At 39.7% G+C, this 26,119-nt stretch overlaps 2 protein-coding genes across 3 annotated transcripts in view; one reads left to right on the forward strand and one right to left on the reverse strand.

Moving 5' to 3' along the window:
• imp4 (IMP U3 small nucleolar ribonucleoprotein 4) overlaps window positions 1–26,119 on the reverse strand; it is a 196,496-nt gene that overhangs the window by 120,017 nt on the left and 50,360 nt on the right. The gene's annotated exons all lie outside the window — the stretch shown is intronic.
• Window positions 5,619–26,119, forward strand: part of tncb (tenascin Cb) — a 117,137-nt gene continuing 96,636 nt past the window's right edge. For both annotated transcript variants that reach the window (XM_051422259.1, XM_051422260.1), the window contains exon 1: window positions 5,619–5,736. The gene's annotated coding sequence lies outside the window, so the exon portion shown is untranslated. The remainder of the gene's footprint in view (window positions 5,737–26,119) is intronic.

Consider the following 26,119-nt stretch of genomic DNA (forward strand, 5'->3'; position numbering starts at 1 on the left):
CATATAATGAAAGTTTCAGCAAATATGATAAAAAGTTATTTAAAGGGACTGTCAAAAATATTTTTTCCCCCTCTTACCTGTAGTGCCATTTATGAATCTAAATTGTTTTGGTGTGAGTTGTTCAGTTTTAGAGATATTGTAGTGAGTCTGCCTTCTCTCCAGTATAAACCATTATTTATAGCCATAATAAACCATAGTTTTCTTTTCTTTCTTTTAGTTTTCTTCATTATGTCTTTAATGTACATAAAATGCCAGTTATCAGCAGTTTACATCCAGACATACTGGCATCTGTGTTAGGCTTCAAAGTCCCTTATAACCAGAGCTGTACTGATTGTAAAACATTTATAGTTGCTTTGTGTAGCTTCTTTGAAGTTTTATATTTGAGCTTCAACTGTTCTCACACACTGCACCAACATACCATTCTTGTTCACACTTGGCACCCAACTGCGTATACGTGTGAAAACACATTGAGGACACATTTGGATCCAATTACTCAAGGAGCATTCACAGGTATGTTGTTTAATTTATGTGCAAATGCATCCTAGACTACATTAAAGGACCAGCTAGTTATTGGAAAACCCTTGGCTGATTTGTGTACGTCAAACAAGTTGGACAAGTCTGCTCTCTACTCCAGCTACCAAACAAAACTGCAGTCGTCTCAGCACTGAGGTGTATTATTTATGATTATCAGAAGTTGTGTCCCACATAAAGAAAATAAAAAATGGTGATGCATATGAGATGTATTCTGGTGCCAGCTGATAATGATTGTGCAGCGCATTGAAATTTTGTTATAATAAGGCTGTTCTAGGTTTTATTAAAGTAAATTCAGAAAGTGTTCCAAAAAATTAAATATATTTAAATATTGCTACAGTTATAGACAATGGTAAATTAAAGGTAAACTTGTTTACTTCTTCATCAATACCACAAATTATATTTCAAATGTGTGTATTTGAACTGGCATTAAACTTTATGTTGTTTAACACTGTTTATTATATAAATGTATATATTGTCAAAATAATTGTTTCAAACAATTTAACTGTCAGTGTTAAGGTTGGTTTGGGCAGTGTTAAAGTTGGTTTGGTTTGCATTTGTCTATTCCATCTGTTTATTCACCACAGTTAGTCATAGTTTATTCATTATATATTATTATATTTTATTTGCTTGCTAACTGCTTTTCACACAGTTGCAATTCCTTCAGGTGTTAATTAATTGAGCCACATTTTTCCATGTTCCCCCTGGCAACTGCAGACATACCTGGTTGGGAATTACTGATATGAGATGTATTTGAACCATACTTTCACTATCTAACACACTCCCCATCATGCTCCTCTTGTCTGTGTCTGTCTGAGAGTAGTTAGATGTAAGCAGATTACAATTAAATTTAGCAAAAATGGTGATTTAATAGCAGCATTACAATTTTAAAAGTGAAAGTAATTAAGTAAGTAAGTAAAGAAGTTACATTACTTTAATATACTGACTATATTTTTTAACAGGTTTTTTAGTAATTGTTAATTGTACTACATGGACAAAAGTATGTGGACACCATAACAAACGCCATTAATGGGTTACTGAAACAGCCTGCTGCAGCCTCTAACATGTAATTGTACATTATATGCAATCCTATGACTGGAACTAAAAGACCTTGCCAAAACCATGAAAAACAGGCCCACAACAAAATTAAATGTAAGTATGTGAATGTCCACATATACATTTGGCCATAGAGTAGTTTTCAAAAACAAATCACAAATCATCTTTCAAAGTTGACAGAGGACAACCAAAACCAAATGTACTTTTTTATTTCTCTGGTACTCCTTTGTGATGCCTCCAGATGTGTATACAGTAGATATATACGAGGTAAAGACTCAGTTGAATCAGAAGTCCAGATCGGTAGATTATAGTTCAGCATTATGACTGGCAAACATTTTAGATAACATTTTTATTACTGAACCTAACCTGACACTATGCTCTGTGTAACACCTGCAACAGACTGATAAAGACAAACACTAATACAATCCTCCTGTAGCATCTTGTTGTTTTTATAATATACACGTTTTACTCACAAAGTCAATGTGCACACAACTAAATGCTTTCTTATAAAGGTGGATAGCACCAAATCATAACAGAAGTTATCTCAGGACAGAGAGAGAAAGACAGAGAGAGCGATGCATAGCAGTAGCAACAATAACAACTATAACAGTAGTAATATGGCTACTGCTAATAATAATGATGATTATGGTGATATCAGCCTTAACAATGATGAATAATAATAACAATAATAATAATATGACCACGAATAATAATAACAATGATGAATGATAATTTATAATAATTATATAACACAATGTGTTCACGCCATCCCAGTATGGGAGATGTATGGCGGTTAATTTATAAAAAAAAATGACCATCTGCTTGGCCAGTTTGGATGAGGACACCAATGACCTACAGTCCTAAAGTTGAACATCAAAGCCTGCTTGGTCTGAGTGAATATCCCTGAAAATCCAAATACATTTGGTTTTATAAATGTAATCTTGTTACATCTGTCTTTAAAGGGTTTGGCTTCGAGGGCTTTATTTATGTGAACTAATGGTGTGTAGCTCAATTTCAGTCAAAAGGCACACAGCACAAGGGCATAGTGTCTGACATTTATATTTATTGCCAGAGGCATGAGGTGCATGTATGATGCAGATGGAGATGGGAGGAATACATTTTCACTAGGTGTTGTGGGCCCAGCATCAGTCATGATTGATCAAATCACCTCTTTTCCCTCCCATATAAATCAGTGCATGCAATGCCACGGTGATCTGACAACTTCAATACGGAAGAGAAAAGTCAAGACAGCACTTGTGTGCTTAAGCCAGTACAGGAAACCTTAGAAAGACTGAGTCTGAAATGTATTTGGTGTTAGAGGAACCTGTGCCATAAATGTTCTAATCTAGCCTATACTATACTCAACTCTGTCCACCCAAAATTACATTCATTTACAACTAAAAATGGAAAAAAACCCGAAATGGATCTATTGACTGTATCTATGAAAAGTTGGTCGTGGTCGTCTGCCTTGATCAGTTGTTAAAATGGTCTATAAGTGTGCACAAGTATTTTGAAGGATTAGGTTTAAACAAACTGCACTTCTGCAGCTTATTTCTGCCCTTGGCCTCCTGCAATGAATTGGGTGCAGGAAGAGTCTTGTGTGCGTGATTGTGTGTGTTGTGTGTGCGCTCCAGAGCGAAATCTGACCTTGCTTTTATGTTAAAGAACAGCAGCACAGGTGTGTAACATGATGAATGCGGTCCCCTTACCAGTGCACCCACAGATTAGCCAGGCCTTTTGGACAGCCAGATTTCTATTGTAATGACTGCCAAGATAAATTAACCAGTTTAGTCATTTGTCATGTCAAAGAAAAAAAAAAGCGCTATGAGGTTTACTGTGATCCACAGGCTCAAACGATGGGTAAAAGGCAACAGAAGCTCAACCATATCAACGTGTCAGACGTATTGTCTTACAACAATGTGATTTTCTGTAACCCATTCCACTTATTCTCTTTGTAGTTTTAAAAGAAAATGATTTCTTAGTATATAAGGGACCCCCCCTTTCTCAAGGACACATAAGGCTAAGTAACTTGGTAGTAGGATAGGATAGATAATACATCCATTTCCCGATTTAGCCAAAAGCCAAACCTCTGTGTGCTAACTACAAAGCATGAGTCATGACATAGTTAGCCTAGCTTAGCACAAAGACTGGAAATAGAAGGAAAGAGCTAGTCTGGCTCTGTCCAACGTGAAAAAATACATATACAGTACCAACACCTCTGAAGCTGAATAATTAATATTAAAAAGCCAGTTTGTAATTTTAGGTTAGAGTTATGTGTGGGAGCTAGCTATCTTCTCACCTCAACATATTTTCCAAAAACCTTACCTTTGAAACAAGCATAAACCCAACTGAAGTGAATTGTTAAAAATGCCAGAAAAATAAAAGCACAGTCAAATATTGTCTCTAAGCTGTAATTATTACTGTCAATATTCCCACCAGTTGGTGTTGAACTGGTCCACCAGTTCAGAGATGGGCCTTGCTCATAATTGGAGTAAGTTTAAAGTAACAGGACTGGATTAACCCCATAAAGGTCATTTTTGACCTTTAGGACCCCCAATGCATTAATGCACGGGCATCCTTTCAGTTCAAATACATCCATTATTTTCTCTAATACTCCTTTACAGAATGTCAGAAAACAGTAAAACATGCCCATCACAAGTGCCTCAAATATTCAAATGTCTCACAATCACTCAGTATCCACTTACTACCTTTTTCTGTGAGAAGACCACAATGAAGGTAAGTGGACTGGAAGAGGATCTTGAGTTAAGATTGTTTTGAAATAAGAGGGTGCATCTACTTTCTGTGAAGACTCATCTGAATAGAGGGCTGCAGGAAAACCCAAAAATGATGCACTTCCAGTTCCCTCTCCTCAAGGTCAGTGGGGTCTTTTGAATGGACACAACTGTAAGAGATTGTCCCATTTTTACGTGTTTAAAAAAAGGCGGTTGCCTTTGTTCTCCACAGAGCTTTTTTTCTGCAATAACCCATCCAATAAAGCCCATTGGCTTTTTGTTGAAGGAACCAGGATGATACTAACTTCCAGGTGGCCATACAAAAATATGTGATACCTAAAATATTCTATTCATAGTCCATATGAAATCATCTTTATTGTACAATGATTGCAGCATCATGTCTGCATGTGTGCGGTATGATCACCCAGGCACAATTCAGCCTTACATTTGAGAGTGTTATTACTTACAGAACACATTTTCAGATAATTGAGACTCTGCTGCTTTAGAAGCTCTGAATGCCTGAGCTGTGTGGCGTGCAGCAATAATCACTAAAGAATGAGCACATACTACAACTCTGCAGCAGAGACACTGGGGACATCTGTCATTCAGATGAGGATGAATGTAGGTCACTGTTCCTTGTGTCTTTGCTGAGCAGGGCCTGATTAAAGCAGCAACCTATGGCCTAAGATCTTTGCCCTGCCGCCACTACCAAGTTACACAACATTTTACATTTCTTTATCTTTTTTCTTTTTTGCACTTGTGAAGGCTGCGTGATTCAATATCCTTCGTCACCAACAATACTCGTCTCACGCCTCCCCAACACCCACTTGGAACAGCAGAGATTGGATTACTCGACTGTCAATCAATCATACGGGCACTGATGCAAGCCCACCATGAAACATCCCAAACAGATGGCCAGCCACTGCCACACGCTTGCACCCCCACCCAGCTCTAACCCGGACCTAGTCCCTTGGTAAGAGACTATAAGCTCCTTAGAATTTTTTTTCCGTGCTTATCACTAATTTAGGTCTTTTCATCAACGCGATAATAGTCATATTTTTGCACCAGTAATGACACTCATGTTGCCATCTTTGCTTATAAGTTCACAGCTATCAGTCCCTTAATTTACAACATTTAGTGTTCGTGCAACAGATGAGAAATGTGTGAAAATGTCTTCACGAGTTCATAAATCCATGGCTGTGCCTAAGACAATAGCATGCCAGGAGGCTAAGCGATGGGTGTATTTTGGGGCAGGGCGACGACCCCCGACACCCGGGCCGGCAAGCAGCGGAGGAGGAGGCTGAGCCAGAGCAGGTGTCTCTGCTGACATCTGCTTCAGTTCACTGGGGAAACACAAGCACCCTGCAGCTACAGCACTGACAATGCCACTGAAGTGCCCTGGCTCCATATAAACAAGGTACTGTAGACTTTTTCTGCTACATCTTCAGGCTCTGGAATGATCAGGCTGAGGACTGAAACCATTTCTTTTGCAGGATTTGTGTGCTTTTATTTCTGCTTTTCCTTTATTGCTGTTTCTTGTTTTTGACATTTCCTATGTTCCATGTTCATTTTCAATGTGGCAGCCTAATCCATGAAAAAATGTGTTTTTCTTCATGTCAGTATTAAAAGGATTCGACCCAGATCTCTTACAAACATTAAAGAGAAAAATCGTTGGATGTTCAGTCCCATGCAATATTGATGCTGTCATGTTTACTCATCAACCCACTTTCCTCCTGAATCTAATCAAGCTGACAAGACAAACCCACAAGGCTGTTGATTCACATGCACTATCGATCCAAGTTTGCGTTTCATTTTTAAAGACTTTGTAGTGTAATCAAAGGCTCTGTGGACCTCCTGACCTGTGCTCAGCAGATATAGCTGATGTAGCCTACATATATATGTTTTTTTTCCTGCAGTCTGTATACAGCTCTGACAGGCTTTTACATCACAACGCCTCACTTTGTGTGTTTGCTATAATCGGACATTGATCTTTCCGTGCACTTCTCAAACAATAGATTATAATAGGACAACGATATGATGGCAAGTGTAGAGGTGGTGGCAGGAGGATGATGTGTTGAGACAGATTTAGCTGAGGATGAAGGAGGGGCCGGGGGGGGGCAGCTGACAGGAGTACCTGATAGAAATTCTGAGCATGCACTGCGGTGGCAGTGAATCCCAGTCCATATGTGTCCTGTAAATGAAAGAAGCCATCGTCTTATCACTGCAATCTGACCTATTTCAAAACTCAGAGAGTCTACGATGGAGGACTGTTTGGTGTTGAAAAAGAACAGCATTTATGATCTCTACTGCTTCTACAGATATACTTTAAGAGCCTGAAGACTGTAATGGTACAAATTGTATTGACTGTGGCAGTTTCTGCTCGCTCTTCTTATTTGCTCTTTTGCATTTGTACTCAAGACATTATGTAATTCTACTCACACTCTTTCTAACCAGCAGAGTGCCACTGCTTATCTTTTAGCAGCCAATAAGCGGCTGTAAAAAACAAATGTCAGGAGGTGAAATTGATCCTGGGCTATAGACAGCTTTGTGTGTTTTGACAGATTCAGATGTCTTTCAGGTGTTGAGTTATGGGTGTTATAGGGAGCAGAGCGGCAGCAGAGTGTCCCCAGGGCAAAGCTGGGAAGCATGTGGCAACTTCAGATGGTAGCCTGACGGGCAGGGGAAAAGTGAATGGCAGCAGCTTATTTCTGCAGGATATTTCATATCTGATGATGAAATATGTGAAGGTAAAAGACAGTGTGATAGTGATCATGAAACAGGTAATGCTTTAAGATTGGTGATGTAGTGACAACTCGCAGGGCTTGAAGACAAATTACCGTAGCTTGTCAGCCAGAAACCTTGCATGTCCACAACCTTTACTTTTCAGGATAAAAAGTAATTTAAAAAAAATACTTTTCATTGGTTAAATAGACTATTTTGTAAAACCCACAGGTAGACGTTAGCGGTGACCAATATAATATAGATATATATATAATAATGCTTTTGCTTTTAAAAGCTGGTGCGACTCTGCAAAGATTTTTGTGGTACTTATAAGGGATAATTAACAATGAATGTATGCAGTTATAACAAATGTTATTGCTTTATTTGAAAAACACTGAAGACAGAAAATTTTTCATTTTTCAAATAGCTCAAAATATATAGCACGCCGAGCATTTCTTACATAAGAGTAATAAGCAAGATGTAGCTATTGTAGCATACACTGTTCACTGTGTTTGCAATCCTCATTGGTAATTCTTTATTTAACGCATCTATGATTTCCTAATCATTTTCAAGTAGGTATGTTTTCCTGAAAAAGTTATTTGGTACAAAAAATAAAAAAAGGTGATTAGTACCAAATTACATAGTTGTTTACAGGAAACACATGTTCACTATAAAATTTGCATTTGAGAAGAGGAGTTGTGGAGTTTATTAAACATGTTTAATATGAAGATTTATATTTAGAATAAGATACAATTTCATGATGATTGTTGTAAGGAGTTCGGTCTAGACCTGCTCTATTTGAAAAGTGTCCTGAGATAACTTCTGTTATGAATTGGCGCTATACAAAAAAAATTTAATTTAATTTAATTGAATGATCAATTTACACCTCTCAATAAATGGCAGACTTGTAGTGGTGACTTATGGAGGCTGATCCTCAGGCCAGTTGGTTTATTTGTGAAGACAGGGTCCCTCCAGCCTGAAGTCACTGCTGATCTGGCATCAGCCTGTCTGGGGACAGGATTAGGGGGTGAGTGTGGAGGTGAGGACTTGCAGATAGATAAACGGCCACTGACTAAGCCACACATGCAAACAAGCGCATTATCAACAGGACTAATTTAACTAACATTGCTGAACACATGTCCATTGTAGATTGGTCTGCTGCTTAATCCCCTCAGTGCAGGTCCTAGAATATGATGTGATTATCTCAAGAATATGAAATGTATGAGCTATTGGTAAGCCATACAAGTCATGTGGTACAACAGACAGATGAGCTTTCTCCATGGGGATTTAATTGTTTAGTGTTTAGTGATTCCATTGATCTCTTGAACCACATTTGGTTACTACTAAAAGGAATACACACTTTTCTCTTTTAACCCAATGGACTTTGTTAATTTATGCTATTAATATTGTTGAGCCACTTATTGCATTTTAGAGTTAGCTTATGTCATTATCATTCGGTTGTTAGGGAAACCCAGATTAGCCCTTATCCTGCTCAGAGAAATCCAAATAAGATAGCTGGGATATTGTGGAATCAGATGAGATACTGATCTTTATACCTTATCCTATTTAGGGGTGGATTTTTCCATCTTAATTGAGTTTCTATGGCAATAGCCAGTATATCCGTAAAGCTGGTTGGTAACTTATTAACTAAAAACAATAGTTTTTGTTTTGCGGTCTTTCTAGCAAAACAACAAATGTACATCTAATATTCACCCTCCATTTAGTTTCAGGGTGGTCTGCACCAACTCCTGAGAGAAAATTCTGGATCTTTAGCTGCTAAATGCTAGACACTAACTTTGTCTGGGCAGGTAGTCTACAGTTGCGCAATAAAATGCATGGAAATATTAATAAAATTACAAAAATAGTCTGTGAATGTACATGTCTAATGTAAAATTACATAAAAATCTGTAACTGTAAGTAATGATAAATGCTAATCTATAAAACGGATATTTACTGTTTATTTAATAGATTAGTGACAAAACAATAGAAAAAAGTATTTGTTAATAGAAACAATCTTGTATGTTTATTAGAGGTGTGAATTGTCACTGATCTCCCGATTCGATTCGATTACGATTATCATGTCTTCGATTCGATTCGATTCGATTCCTCGATGCATCACGATGCATCAAATACATTTTTCTATTAAAGCCATGTAGGATATTTGACATATTTGAATACATTAAGATACTGTATAGTTCAATATAATACAGTTTTCTATATTACTTCATATGGTTGTTTTCATCCAAAAATACAAGTAGTAAGATATAAACAATCTTTTTTATTTAACAGTCTGAACACAGCAGACAGCACACACATCACACACACACACACACACACACACACACACACACACACACACACACACACAGATATACGTCTCCCGATCGTGTCATTGGACAGAGACACAGTATTCAGTGTCTCAGCACTTTCCTCACCTATGATTGTGACCATGTCCAATGCTGCCGGAGTATTAGCTCCTCTGCTATTGTGTGAGGTTTTTTTGCACCTTGCGATGTGGCGGTGTGTGTACGAGGCTAACAGTGCGTTTTTATTTACTGATGCCGCGCTCACTAAATGACCGGCCTGTTGGTGATACTCATCGAAAACTGAACTGAAAAAAGTCCAGTGGCTTATTGACATAACTGGGGTGTAAGGTCTCCAGGTGCCGTTTGTGTGGTTTCATGCTGTCCGCTGCCAGAGTTTTTAAACATAAAACACACACAGGTCTTTCCTCATTTCTGACCGTATTCACGGTAAACTTAAAGGCTATGTAGGCTTTGTCATATTTCCTGCTCTTATTAGGTTTCTGCCGGTTACCGTCACTTGCTGTTCTTGCCTCTGACGTCTCCTCCGTTTTTCTTTTTACTCCTGTCAGAAACCTCTCCATCTCTCCTCCCCCGTCAGCCTGTTGCGCCCCCCCCGCGCCCCACAGATGAAACGGGTTAGGCTACTGAGAATATTATTTTTCATTTGAATGTTTATGCCGCGGCCGGAAAATGAAGGAGTGACATCATTGCGTTATAATCGATTATGGTCGGCCACTGCATCGTCCATGTCTGCATCACGATGCATCGATTATTTGATTAATTTCAACACCTCTAATGTTTATGGAAGTTTTCACAACTAAAACGTTGAATACATTTTTATTATCAGTGTATAAGCATTGATAAACTGTCAAATTATGGTAAATGGACCTGTACTTGTATAGCGCCTTCCTAGCCTTCCGACCACTCAAATCGCTTTTACACTACGTGCCACATTCACCCTTTCACACAGCGATGGCAAAGTCCATCAAACAGAAACTAACATTCACACACATTCACACACCACTGCATGGCATCGGGAGCAAGGTTCAGTATCTTGCTCAAGGATACTTCGACATGTGGCACCAGGAGCCAGGGATCGAACCAACAACCTTCCGATTAGGGGACGACACGCTCTGCCTCTGAGCCACGGCCGCCCCAAATTACAGTTTTTATCACTAAAAACAGCAATAATTACTGTAAATTCACAGATGGTGACTCTTATTACAATTCTGTTACTTTTAAATTTCAGAGTAAAAGCACTCTTCTGTAAATTTAAGCCTGATTATTTGTATTATAGCGGTGTGTATTTATTTATTTTGTCTTTACACAATGCATGCCAGGTAAGTTATAAAATCAGATAATGAGTTTGACCTTTGACTCCTGTGGGTTAAGTTATCTCCCCGATCTGTTCATACTCAGACGCTGCCATCTCCTTCGGGAACACATGCTGGTTAGAGCCTGTATAACACAAACACTCTATCCACACATCTTTAGGTGTGTGTCAACAGCTACTTTGTTTAAGCTCATCACCAAATAATCCACAAAGTGAGGTTCTGAATCAAACTGTTTCCCAAGTCTTTGAGCATGAGTGAACAAGGGGAAGGATGAAAGGGGAAGGTTAAATGGGGGTGAAAAATGCCATTAGCAAAGCCTGCTTGAGGATGGAAGAGGAGGCTGAAACACACACACCCACACACAGATACATGCATGCAAACACATATGCACATGCCCCACCAGCAGGCAGATACGCAGGAGATTTAGTTCCCTTTTGAATATGTAATGAGTTTAACAGGCATGATGAGCCGGTGGTTGATTCCTGGCAAAGCAGCTGTGATCCATGCAGCACATTCAGGATTATCTGCCACCAAAGATAACGGGCAGAACAAAGCTGGGGAGAGCACTTCAGGCAGAGGAAGCCCTCGCAGCTCAGCGGTGCTAGCCCCTCACAGCTGTTTGGTTGGAGAAGTCCCCCCGTGTTACCACCGCATGCCTCCAGCTGCACTCCACTTTTGGGGGTGGTAGGCCTTGGGGGGAGGCAGCATTAGCTAACACTGTGTTTAGAAAGAGTGTTTGGAGTTTAGGACATAACTTCTTAAAGTTCTGCTTTCCATCAGCTCAGCTTTGATCAATCAGATATCTGATTCACTGAAAAGCCAAGAGCTCAGTTATTAGAATAATGATAAGTGATGTGTATGACATCAAGATAGGGACATATTTATATATTTGCTATTTACTTTCATTGTATAATAGTGTTATTATGGACTACATTGATATTTGGGCTCTAAATTAAAGGGCAAGATAGATTAGATGCAATACATACATACATACTTTCCTCCTTAGTATGAGTCGAGTTCAGAAGAAATGTTGGATGCAAAGATTTCTGATAGCATCATCAAGGGTTATTTTAAAGCCAAGTCAAGTCATTTTATAGCCCAAAATAACTAATCACATCTGTAAAACATTCAACACCATCTGTCCTTAGAATTAAATTTCTAAGAATTTGAGGCATTGAAGACTTCACATACCAGGCTGAATAGTACCACATGACAAGTAAACTGACCTTTATGTGTAAAATCACTTCCATTCAGACTTTTTTAAATTTAATTTCTTTTAATTGTGACTCCTGAAAAATTATATAATAAGAAAATGACCAAATAGATTTGGCACATACAGTAACACATAACAAGGGATACAAGAAATATTACAAAACGCCATTTGCACTCAGATTGAAAATCAACCGTCTGATTTCTGATACAAAGAAATATTTAAATAAAAACAATGTAAGAAATTATTCATTTAAAAAATTAAACGGTGAATTCATCAACAGGAGTCCTAGTTCATGGTGGCTAATAACTTCAGGTAGATATTGCCTGTTTTAGCTTTAGCGTTATCCTATAACTGCTACCTGTGAAGATAAGGACAGCCATCACATAATCTGTCTTTAAATAATATATGACAAAGCTCACTTAAAGTGTTACTAACAATTACGGGATAAAACACTAATAAAGTCAGCAAACTGACTCAACAACAACAAAGTAACATAGCTATCTATTTACAGAAAACCAAAGCTATTTAGAGAATTGAGCTTCAGAGCATGGGCACTTGAAGTAAGAGTGCTGAAGGGGCAGCAGCACACCTAAAATCTAGCATAATAAAAACCTTCGTGAAAATGATGAATATATTTGAAACTTTTGACTGCTACACTGCATTAAACAACTGTACCAACAATACGAGGCCTGAAACCACAATTGAAGTAGTAGAAGGTGATGTTTAACACATATTAAACCATTTCATTGCTGCAGTGATACTATCAGTGTAAATATTTTATATGGACAATATGGAAAAATATAGATTCTATCCTATTGATGGTAACATGGGCAGTGTTTCAGAGAAAGCGAATGAAAGATTGATTATATAGCCTATAACAAAAAGTAACTAACATTCTTTCACCCCACTGCCCTTTATACTTTTTACCAGAATCATTTCAGAAGTTTAATGGTTCTGCAGGTGCTCACACCCTGCCGAGTCTCTCATTTTAACCTCAAGCCATTGTGGTGTAAGAAGATCGCTGCCGAAGTCGTCACTGTTTAACTTGAGAGGGACCTTATTAGAGGCAATTCAGCACTTCTTTTCACCACCGCTGGCACCTCGAGCAGCAACGGCTGACTGAGGTTGTCCAAAGTTGAGTTGGCTGTTTCTGAAAAGGTGTATTTTCTATAATGAATGACTCAAAGAAAAAGAAAAAACTGAGCATCTTGACTGGCATGTCGATGGCAGCTATGACTAATGATTTGGCTCCCAACCCCAGACGAGGCTCTTGACAGTGGCAGCCATCGGGTACATTTCTGTAAAATGATCCTCAGCTTGACGACAGCATGTCGAGAGAACGATAACCTTAAAAAGTTATAAACAGCACAAACAGTTTAAAGATTTCTATAACAGTGAAATTGACAGTTAAGATAAGATATTCCTTTATGTGTCCCACAATGGGGAAATTCCAATGTTGCAGCAGCAAAGTGAATAGAGAAAAAACAGTATAAAAAACAGTAAGAGTAAGGAAATAATAAATAAAATAAAAACACTATGTACAAGAGAAAAAACAGTAAGAACAACAAACAGTAAGAATCCACAAACAACAGATAACACAAATAGTAGATAACACAAATAGTAGCAGCAGCAGCAGTTGCACATGGGCAATAGATTGCACAGTGAATATGGTATGGTATTGCACAGTAATTAGTGCACATTGTTATTGTCAACATTATTGTTATTATTATTATTATTATTGATGCCGAGATGGGGTGGCAGTGCTGGTTGTTAAACAGTCTGACAGCAGCAGGAAGGAAGGACCTACGATATCTCTCCTTCACACATTTGGGGTCTGTCACTGAAGGAGCTGCTCAGCGTAGTGATGGTGTCCTGCATGGGGTGGGAGACATTGTCCATCAGTGATGATAGCTTTGCTATTATCCTCCTCTCTCCCACCGCCTGCACTGAGTCGAGGGGGCAACCCAGGACAGAGCTGGCCTTCTTGATCAGTTTGTTGAGTCTCTGCCTGTCAGCTGCTGAGATGCTGCTGCTCCAGCAGACCCCTCCAAAGAAAATGGCTGATGCTACAACAGTATCAAAGAAGTTGATGTTATTCCTGCTACCCATACTGTGCCTATTGCAGTCCATGATCCAGTAGATAAACTGTGCTCAGGTAAAATAGTAAAGTGTAGTGTATTTGTTCTAGAAATTAAATTAGGGTTGTTCCATTTTTCCTCCCTTAGTTTTCTGTGGCATGTTTTAACGAGCTCTCCAGCGGTGGGTGACAGGGAGTTTAAACATTCAGCCTTCTGTTGCTTCCAGTCTCCTGCTGGACTTGAATAACACAGTGACCTAGTTAGGAGGGAGCTGATGATCTCCCCCACCTTGTCATCAGTGCACTGAGACTAACAGATGAAAGAATTTCCTCCTATACATGATGCAAAGAAAGAGTAGACCCAGGCTTATGCTGGGCTTGTGTGACACATAACGGCTATCTAATCATGGCAAATGCAAACGATCCAGCTCCCTGGCGGCTTGGCACTGGGAGCTGGCAAAACCTTCCGCTCATCTGGCCCCCGGCTTTCTCTGGACTGAGCTAAAGACCTGCCGAGAGGGAGGCCTCAACTTGCTACAGTCAAGTGCTGTTGGCAACCAATTAATGTTAGCAAAAGAGGAAAAGAAGGGTAGGAAAAAGCACCTTGCACAGCGCTTTTCTCAGGCTCCTGTTTCCATGGGCACAGGCTCTCTGGGGGAGGTGATGTCAGATAGAAACAGGTAGGGTGCGTGCGACCTCCTCTGAGCTCAATTACATCTTTGTAGGTTTTTTTTCCTTCACCTATCAGCTGCAAACTTTGCGACCTGGAGATTGCTGGAATGTGTGATTTCTCCTTTTCCTCTCAGGTCTGGTGGTTATGTGGAGGCGGATTCTGTCGGAGAACTCTATTTTTTTTACCCCTTTTTCTTTCCCTGAGAGAGGGCGGCACTCTGCCACCGGATCAACTGCCAGCAGAGTTGCCCCAGTGCCAACTCCTTTTCATTCAAACAGAACAAACGGCTGCATTATTCAGGCTGCCATCTCCCTAGAATGGATCGCCTATCGCTCTGCCAGGCTGCTGAGCTACACACTTACAAACAGATATGTTTGCTGTTTGTGTTAGAAGATATGTTTTTTCAATAGAGTCCATTGCGGGTGCTACTTCCCTCCGCAGATCCAAAAGCATGTGCCAGAAAGCCTACCAAAGGATTGCTCCCAGAGCTTAAATCCCAGCAGCACGGGATGTTTTCTGCTGATTTATCAGACAGTGATGAGCCTGAGTGATATCCGAGTGCTGCAGTGAAGTGTTGATGCACTTTACCACTGACACCAGTAAAGTAGATTTAAGCATGTCCACACTCCACACATCCCTGGATAAATGTGTTTACATAGTACGCTTGGCTCCACAGTGCACTCTCACTAAGTGGCAGTTAAAACACTGCCCTTCTCCTCCCTGCCGCCTGGTTAATGGCCAAGTGATGATGTGCAGGAGGTTAGTCGGTAGGCTGCCATGCCAGTGGCCCACTCTTTCGGTGCGACCTGTCTGCATGCCTGCCTGCTGATCAGGGTCAGTCCACCCACTGTTGCATTGCCATCAGCTCTAATGTTGGGGGAAGAGCTGCACTCCAAGATGTAATCAGAGTGTCTGCTCTTCTCCAAAGGCCAAATAGGATTTTCCCTTATTTCTGCTGTACTAACAAAGCAGTCAAGACAGCTCAGAGGCGCTGGCAAACCTCATTGATGAGGTCATTATCCTCCAGGGCTGTTTTTAAATGGTGTGACAGGTCAGCTCATATAATACGATTTAGACTACCAGCTACTGGATTCAGACATGGTTTCAATGTCTGTGACTCCACATTTCAACTCTTGGTAGGAATTTCTTTGTATATTTTATTAACCAAACTTAGTAACTGAGCTCAAACCTGGCTTTGATAATGACAATACTGCGGTCTCATCAGACTACATGCAGATGTAGTCTGTTCTGCAGCTGCATGACTCATATCTCCACGGAGAGTCCAAATCTTAAACTGATATTAAATCTTCTGATGTCATCATTAAGCCTAACTCGGATGTGTGGAGAGATTCTCTTCAGTAGAAAGCAGAGCGGCCACATGTTTATGCCCTCGTAGTCATGCAATTTAATAACTGTGTGATGATCATTGTATCTCTGTGCCTCCACATACCTGCAGGGTAACATCAGGTCAGTGTTGTAATTGTAATTTACAGCAGCTGTCACATAGAGCTCTTTAAAGCTCATCCAAACCCAAGGTGTTTATAGACTGCCAGTGTGTCACATTGTATAATGATTTTGCCTTAAGGAGCTGTTACTGATCATTTCCTTGTTGAAGTATCAATTATAGAGTTTCTGTGTGTCTAATGTAGGAGTACAGTACAACCACTCTTTCATCATGAGCACTGAAGGTGATGAGGAGTTGGAAAATGTTACGAATTATAGATAATTAAGGTAGATAAAACGAGGCTGTACTACTTTTGAGATCTGTTGATCTGGTGTAAATTCTAACTTCTGCTTTAGAATCAGGTTCAGAATCAGAAACACTTTATTGATCCCTGGTTGGTTGCGTTACAGGTGCTCAATTTTCTCTATTTTCTTTCTTTAAGGAATTATAAGAAACATATTCTATACAGTGTTAATTTTGACAGCAAATTCTGATTTAGTCTTAGTCTTAGTCTTTTGAATAACACGCCATTTAGTTTGAATCTTTTAGTCTTAGTCTAGTTTTAGTAGACCAAATATTAGCAGATTTTAGTCGACTAAATCATGGTGGTTTATCTGATAAAATAACCCTAGCGTGTATGCTAACCTTCACATGTATTTCTGGATGAATCGTCTGTAAATGTCACTTCAAGTTGGTGGTGTTTTTCCCAGCGATTTTTGCTCCACACGGTTTACAGACGGTCTTGTTGTCCTTGTTGTCATATGTGAAGTGTGACCAGATGTCAATTCTTTGTTTATTTAGTTTTCGTCCGTGAAAAAGGTTTGTTGACGAATATTTTTCGTCATGGTCTTCGTCAATGAAATTAACACTGATTCTATATATATAACCAACTTGTTCTTGTGTTTGCTGTTTGTGTTCCATGTGAAACCAAAAGTAAACAACTGGGTCTTAAAGGACCAGTATCTAGGATTTAGTGGCATCTAGTGGTGTAGTTACAGATTGGTAATGGTAAATGGACCTGTTCTTGTATAGCACATTTCTAGTCATCCGACCACTCAATGCGTTTTTACACTACATGCCACATTCGCCCAGGGTGTGAACAGAAACTAACACATTCATACACTGATGCACAGCATCGGGAGCAATTCGGGGTTCAGTATCTTGCTCAAGGATAATTTGACACATGGCAGGAGGAGCCGGGCATTGAACCAACAACCTTCCAAATAGTGGATGACCTGCTCTGCCTCTGAGCCACAGCCGCTCGCCTTCTAAGTGTGTAGGCTGCAAAATGTGCAAAAAATGTGTAAGGTCCTATCTACAGCCAGTGTTTGGTTTGTCCATTCTGGGCTACTGTAGAAACATGGCGGACTCCGTAGAAGAGGACCTACTCCCTCTGTATAGTTTATCAGAAAGTTGTAGTAATATGTCACAGATTTGTTCTTGGTTTTACCTGCATTTTTACCTTTTTTATTCTAGTGGACATTATTATGGTGTTTTTTTTTTTTTATTGATCTATCTTTTTAGAGCATGGAGCCCTTTTATATTTCATCATGTTTGTCTATTGTCTGAATTGTTTGTTGTTTTTATATTTTTGTCAAGAGGAATGCATTTGTTTTATTGCAAACCAAATCTACCTATGGGTACAAATAAAGTAATCTTGAACCTTGTAGATAAAATCAGAAATCTTTCAATGAGCACAGAGAAACTTTCCACTTTCAGCAGATGAATGTGTAAGCATCCTTCTGGTGTCAAACTCTACACAGACATCATTCAAACGTCACACTATAGGGACAAGAAGAAACACTGATTTCTGACTGGAGGGGGATGATATAGTGTTTGTCACACTGTTACTCTAAGTATTTGTTTCCTCTTGACATCATTGTCAGTTCATATCTGCATGGGTTACATCCCAGAGCAGATATGAACAATGCTGCTCTATGGCAGCGCACAGTATCTGTGGCTTTTTTCCTTTCTCTGGAAATGTGTTTAAAGGCTTACATCATACAATACAACCATGTGTGGATATTTAAGGAGGTCTACAGTCGGTGGTAGCTCTAGGGTGGCCATTCGTCCGGCTTTAGGCCCGACAGTCCGGCTTTTAAATGCCCTGTCCGGCTGCAGGCAGCCTTAAGCCGGACACTCATTTGTCCTCCTTTTGAGAAAATAACTAAAAAGGTCCGCCTTTTGACACATCACCTCGTTAGTTTAATACTTATTGGCTAAAAATGTGTGTAATTTCATGTGACCTATCAACACATGGCTAATTTTAATATTCAAATGAGCCATGTGTTGATTGCCTTGCTACCACCAGGCTGTCAATCAAGCTCTCAGCAACAGAGAACATAACGTGAGCTAACGTCAGTTGTTGGACTGAAATTCTGAAAATGCTCATACTCATATGTGAAACAGAAGGTGCTGTATTTTTTTTACCCTTTATCTAAAAACATTAAGAACAGTTTCTGTATGATGTTTATTAGACCTATGTAATCTGAATTGGAAGGGCACGTTGTCATGAGCTGTATCTTGTATATTTATTATTAGCTATGTGGTATGTGTATGCACCTTTATGTAATCTGGTGGAAAAACATTAAAATTTAAAACCGGATCATACCAAACAAATATCCGCTTGCGTGTCCCCTGTATGCAAAGTGTCCTCCTTTTTGATGTGAAGGAAATGGCCACCCTAGGTAGCTCTGCCAGGACACATGTAGCTCTGAGATGGATCACAGGTTTTCATACCTTCTATCCTTATACCGTTTATTCTCAGAAGAGGATTATACAAGCTGAGTTGAATTTAATACCTGATATACATCCCATACTGTAGGCTAATAAGGCTAAACATACATATTTATGTTATTTCTGCTAAAATGGGTCAGGATTTAAAGCTAAGTTTGATTGTAGGTGTACATTGGCTGTTCCTAAAATGCATACACATCCACCAAGCACAAAACAGAAACGGTTGGTTAAGCAGTCACAGGTCCACAGTTTAACTGTTTATTTGATTTCAGTTGGATAGATGGTTGGAGCAGCACTCCTACAATAATAGCTTCAGGGATCTGATAGCTTTGTGTCCACAAATTCTGAGTCCAGACAGGCGGTATATTAGAGCCATGTGCCGGTCCAGAGGGACTCTCTCTGGTTTAAATGTGTCTGAGAGTCAGCAGAGAGGGCGTAGGGCCAGTCCTCCATCATTTCTCTTCTCCTCAGTATGATAAAGGAAAAGATGAGTTGGAATGCTTGGAAGGAGGAAACTAGCACAACATTTCTCTTTCTCTTATAAATGCTTTCACTATACCTGTTTGAGGTCGGGGTGAGGATAGATGTTCTAGTCCTGTGGTTATGGACATTGAGGAGATGTTGCGTGATCCATCTGGGCTCAGGCTGACATGTCATCATAGGGGATCGTTCCACGGAAAAAGACCCTTTGTTCTGTGTGTGAAGAGCCCCTCAATCAGGCTGCGGCTTGGTGCTCACAGCAATCTGACTGGAGATCCCTCTTTCACCCAGCTGCTGTGGAGTCACACTAGTACAGCTCTACCTGGGACTCACTGCAGTGTGCGTCTTTAGATTTCCATGTGATTCCTGTACATAAACACATTTAAAGCTGCACTTTAAATGTATTGATCAAATGGCTGTGTAATGTAAACGCACAATGAATTATTACCCAACTTTTAGACTGTTTTAGCACATCGTTTTCAGCTCTCATAAACCCTGTTTTCAGAAGGCAGCTGTTGTTAGAGAGCTTTCATACCGCCCCCCTTTATACTACCTGCTCAGCACCACATGGCAAACAGAGAAAGTTAGTGACCAGCTGGTGAACATAGTGGAGCATTTAGCAGCCAAACTGCCAGATACAGTATTTTTCAGAGTTGGTTGAGACAAAAATAAAGCTAAAAAGAGAATAAATACTACAAATGAATGCTGTTGCTTCTCCATTTCTGCTAGACCAAGCCCCAGAAAGAGTGCCAGGCTTTGAAGCCAATTTGGCATAGTGGCCAAACCGTGTAAATACAGCTATAGCGTCTGTCACGTGATGCACAGGGGCACCAAAAAACTTTTTTCCATAATCTTATGTTGTGAAAGAAGTGGCTGTAAAACCGTGGGTAAATTTTTTTCGAGCGTCACAGCCCCCAGGAAAGTATTTGTTTTAGTATCAGAATTTGATCCATTTAGTCCAGTAACATTTGGAAAGTCTAGAAGACAAGCACAATTAAACCATTTACCTCCATTTAAGTTAATGGAGGGCTAAACCAGAAGTTAGCAGTCACGCTTGGCAGGAGTCTCTAGTGCTCTATGGGCCCCACAATGTGCAAACATATACGGAAGATCTGGGTAAGACAATCTATGTACTACTGTCAGGATATAGTGAAAATGTCAGCAAATATGGAAAAAAATCTTTTTTCATTATTACCTTGCAAACCTAAGTGTGCAATAAATGTAATCTTCATGAAAAAAAGTAAATTTTCCTTCCTGACTTTCAGCTGGGAACTCTGCACAAGTTTAAGGCAACTGTAGCACATTTTAGCCAACATCTGATTCTCAAGATTGAGAGTGTACAAACGTTTTGGCAGTCATTCAGGTCATCTTGTAGTGTGTAAAGTTTCAAGTCTCTGATCTCTTCCTTCATAATCCTGACGCCAATGCATCTATTTCATTCTCACAAGTTGTCTTGCTATCTCTATCTGCAGAATAAGCTGGCCAGCTGGACTGAAATCAGTTTGTTTTGGGGTTGGTTTAGCATCAGGATTTTTTCGAGAGATTTACAGGTTGCACAGGGTCAGAACTTGGGTAGTTATGTAATCCTCTAATGCAACTAATCATCAAGTGTGTGTTCCCTAAATCCAACAAGCTTGAAATCCAATGCTGCAACATGATAAAAATCTCCAAATCTCTCAAAAAAGCCCGTAGCTGGGAGTGTATTGTGGAGCGTTCAGTCTTTTCACCATCTGTTCAGTCATGTGTTCCTGTGTTTAGATTGTCTGTGTTTGGGTTTGACAGCAACATACTGTATACACTAGGATCATTCCTGTCCCTCTTTTCTCCACCTAGACATTCGCACACTGAACTCTTTGTATCAACCCCCTTCAGGCACTAGCTTGGCTGTATAGTGTAGAAGAGGAAATCACAGTGAGGAAACCACTGGTCTCCTTCCATTCAGCCTCTGGACTCTCCTAGCATGTCAATGTCAAGGCCTTATTCTGTTTGACTCCACATATCACTCCAGTCAGCCATGCAATGAGATTACAGAAGCAGCAGCGCTTGCCAATCACACAACAGGAGCTGCACTGATACCCAACCCTCTTGGGCTCTGAGTGATGAAAAGGCAAAAGATGTTTCTCCACATTCCAATGAAATATGCAGACTTGTCAAAGCATATACCCTGGAACACACACACACACACACACACACACACACACACACACACACACACACACACACAAAAGGCATGAATATTAAAGAATGATTTACACACAAGCTTGGTCATCTAAGGCAGTGGTTTGGAAAGATGCAGCACTGTGCTATTCTTAATGTGCTGAAGTTGAGGGAAAAGTTATGTTTTGCCTCAGCAGGGTTTTGCAGAAGTTCGCTCAAGTTTACGCTTTCAACTGTTGCTGTGGCCCAGTGGGGAGAGATCATGCTGCGAGGCTCCAAAGCCCATCGCAGACTCAGTTTGCCAAACTTAACTCCTGAAAATATTTGGATTCAACAAATCCCTGCTGGTTTCACACTTTACACAATTTTGCTGCAGTGTTCTTTCAAGCCCTGTCCATAGCCTCAGTGCTAGCAGTAGTCATAGTGATTGATGGACGGACACGGTTGTCCGAGGAAGCATGTCATGTCAAAGTCAAATGTATTTGCATTGCATTTTGTAGTTTGCTCATTCCAAAGTGTTTTACAGAGGGCATAAATACATATACAAAATGTTTGTAGTCTCCGAGACTCTGCTCCTATATATATTCAGTAATTGGCCTCTGGTTATAGAAAGAGAGAGGAGTCGGGAGAGTTAGGGAGTTCTGTCGGCAGCGGGGGCTTGAATCATGAACAAATAAGAGCTTCTGGAAGCTGAGACGAGCTATGGGCTGCCTTCAGTGTTTTACATTCACATCAGTGTCTCATAAATCCCTCACATGAGTGCTGAACCCAATCTCCTTCATCCTCACAAGGCTGTGGCCTAACCTGTGTGGCTTTTTGTTTCAGTGGCCTCCCTGTCTTTTTAGAGCAGAGCAAAAGAATAGGATTTACTGCTGTACACACTGAGGATCCTGATGTATAACCAGTTTTGTGCTGGGTTGGGGAAAATGTCCAGGGTCAGAGCGGGAAGGATCGAGGTCACTTCTGTTGTTTTATGGGTGCGTAGCTCAAAGGTTTCTGCTTGTAACTGGAGACAAAGCCAGCTGAGTGGTTGTGTGTTAGCGCAAATGAGCACACAGGAGGGGTTTCCTCGAGTTGTGTGTGTTCATTTGTGTTCTTTCACAGATACTCCCACACAAGAATACTTGTATAATAGACTATAAATAAGTCCTGAAAATGAAAATAATTATTGATCATTTTCATTTTCAGGGCTTTTTGATTACTGTGTTTTAAGTATGAAACATTCATGTTGAATAACAGGCTGTGTTTTTTTTGTTATGCATTTGAAACAAGATATCATTAAAGGAGAATGCCACTCATTTTGCACATAAAGAGTGGTTAACTCACTAGGCGGATGGTTGTGGCCCAGTGTGCTTGAGCAAGACATTGAACCCAAAATTTCTCCCGATGGTCAGCCAATGCCTAATATGGTAGCTGACAAACACTGCCCTCTGCTACAAAACATGATGCTGTAGATACCCCTCTTGCATCATTTCTGGATGTGAAGGGTCAAGTTAGCATGAGTTCCAAAGACTTCGCTGTTTACCAGGCAGGAAGGGCAGAAGTCGCAGAAGAAGGCCTCTCCAAAAGGTCACAAGATAAATCTGAAAGTTCCAGAGATGATTAAAACACTTCTGCTACACAAACTTGTATCAATTTGACCACATTCTTACTCTTATTCCAAACTTACTTACCAAGCTGTACGTTTAGGAACTCTCTTAAATGCACAAATTTGTCGTAAATTGTCCATTTCAGCGTAGTGAAAGCCACTTGTTCATGAGGTTTATTCATGCGTGTTTGTGACATTTCATCATTAGTATAATACACCCCTAAAACTGCCACATAAGGCTGCTTATTCTGCTCCATGTGTGGGAAGGTTTTCATTCACAAATGTCTCCAAAGAATATAAATATAAAGATCTTCACAATGCAGAACAACAAATCCTGCTGTCAGCAGAAGAAAAAAAAGGAAATGCAGCAATGGACGGGGACTTGCATATAAAGACCTTGGAGCAGCTGTCAGAGTGAGAGAACTTTCCAACTGTACTGAACTGAAGAAGATGCTGTGCAGAAATATGCCAATAAAAACAAGGTCACAAGCAAAACATTTTGGGTTAATCTTCTACCAATATGTATTATTATAATAACCATAAGCCTACCTTTCATAGGCTTATCATACAGTATATTGTTCAATTTAAAACTTAAAAGTACGTTGTACCTGTAGTAGTGTATAGCTGTCAAATAAAAGAAGTATTCACACATACATAGTCACATAAATAAATATACTTGAATTACTTTCCACCACTGAAAGTCTGCCATGTTTCTACAGTAGCCCAGAATGGATAAACCAAACACTGGCTCTGGATAGGGAGTTCCCTGGTTTCTCCTACACGCCTGGTGGAGTTAAGGGGTTTCAGTTAGTTGAAATCTGCCATCTCACTGCTAGATGCCACTAAATCCTACACACTGGTCCTTTATATCTGTCTAATGAAGCCAACTTTAAGTGCAGCACTAAATCACTGGAGTACTCCTTTAATAACAACGTGTATTGGAATTTGTATTGACTGTGATGTACCTTGAATTTTGCATTCAAGGTACATCACATTCATTCAATCAATACAGCTGCATTTAAATGCACCGTTCAGCCAGACTTTTCAATCAATCTGCAATTTCAGCTGCGTTTTACAGGAACGATTTTGAAAGGACATAACTACAAAAATAATTGTATTTATTTATTATTTATTGGGTGCCCAAAACATTTGGTATATAGGAAACACTAATAGGGGAGAGTGGGGTAAGATGAGCCATTTTTCATATTTAGGATCACTACATAAAGGCAATCATAGTTTTGTCGCTAACTAATATATCTGCATATATTTCAGGATGTTGTGCATCCCTTCAAACAAACAGAATGAGTGTAAACATAACCAATGTCCAAAAACATGTAAGTTGAGCATAGGAGCAGGGTAAGTTGAGCCGTATCCCTATTATTGCATATTACTGCTAAACAGCTGTTTTGTGAAAAAACATTTTAACATGAGAATGCCTTAAAGTGCGCTTAGGAAGAGAACATTAACAGCTGTGTTTTTGGAATATACACAGATTGTGTTTTTGGATACACTTATTGAGTGTACTTTGGCTGTAGCCACCGGCTCAACTTACCCCTGGCCAAATGGCTCAACTTACCCCAGAGCTACCATTTTCACTTTATTAGTCCCCACAGCTAAAATGGTGCACTTTTATGCTAGGTTTATGACCTCATGTTGTATCTCATAGATACCACAATTGATGTATAAAACTAATTTAAAATTATCTATTTTGGTCTAAACACAATTCTCATGAAACTTATGATAGACTAAATTCACTTTCAAGAGTGAAAAATGTTTTTTTTCGAAATAAATATCTAACCACTTTACCCATGTGGTTCTTACATTCACAGACTCCATGAAATGATGCCTTCCTCCTAAATATTTGGTCACATGATCAATGTTTTTTACCATTTACTAGCAACAAAGGGTGGCTCAACTTACCCTTTGGCTCAACTTACCCCAGTCTCCCTACAGCTTATTAATATATTTCACCATTTTTTTCCCACAGTATATGGTAAAAGAGAGGTAGTATGGGTATCAGAAGAGGCAGAGCCAACATGACTTATTCCATCTGGATGCTCTATATCACCGTCCTCCATAAAAACCCAACTAACATGTTACAGATGGCTGTGCTCTTACTTTATAACTAGGTCTGCTCTGTTGGCCCCTCAGATTTGTCACATTCATCTGTTTGAGCTGGTTGTATATTTGAGAAAACAGACTTTACTTGCAGTAAATTGTCAGCTCGCTCAGACGTGGCAGCAGCCCTCTGCCAGCTGCTTGGAGATCCTAAGGGATCTCTCAGATTTTACTGGCCTGCCAAGGCATGCATGAGTGTCTGTGTGTATGTGTATTTATCACCCTGTGCTATAATTAACTGTCCAGCATGCTTTGAAGAGGCCACACCAGATGAACGTGGCAGACTGATTTGTTGCTTGGTCAGGATGTCACTAACACAAAAGGGAAGTCAAACCATACGTCCAATTGACCCTTCCTGAGCTGTCTCTTTTGGATCCTCAGTCAACTTTCTCTTTTTAGCTAACTAGCTAGCTAACTAGCTTATCTACATCATTCTAACTGAGTCTTGCTCAAGTGTCATTGGAGCACAGAGCAAAAAGAGACGTAGGAAGGTTCAGTTCATTCTGAGTACTGTGCCCCTAACTGAAGTCAAACTATATGTCCAATTGACCCTTCCTAAGCCTAACCCTTCTTTTAGAACCTTGATTAACTTTCTCCTTTTAGCTAACTAGCTAGCTAGCTTATCTACATCAATTGTTAGCTAGCTAATTAGCTTCTGTTTCAGCCCAGTTAGACATTTTTGGATCCGAAAACGTTGCAATGATCTAATAATACTTTCAGCAAGAAGTTTTTATTTTGTTCCCAGAATGTTCTTCATAAATGTAGGGTAACGTTCATGTTTGGTAATAACCTTCTTAAAATGTTTACTAATAATATTGCTAGTACATTATGCCCTTACATTCTTAAACTGTTCCCGAAAAACAAAAACGAATAAAAGTTCTAAAAACTTTCTGACAATGTTAGCATGCAATGTTCTACTAATTATCAAGTTTTTATTTAGTTCCCAGAATGTT

Source organism: Dicentrarchus labrax, unplaced genomic scaffold, assembly GCF_905237075.1.
Source record: "Dicentrarchus labrax unplaced genomic scaffold, dlabrax2021, whole genome shotgun sequence".
Classification (NCBI taxonomy): domain Eukaryota; kingdom Metazoa; phylum Chordata; class Actinopteri; family Moronidae; genus Dicentrarchus; species Dicentrarchus labrax.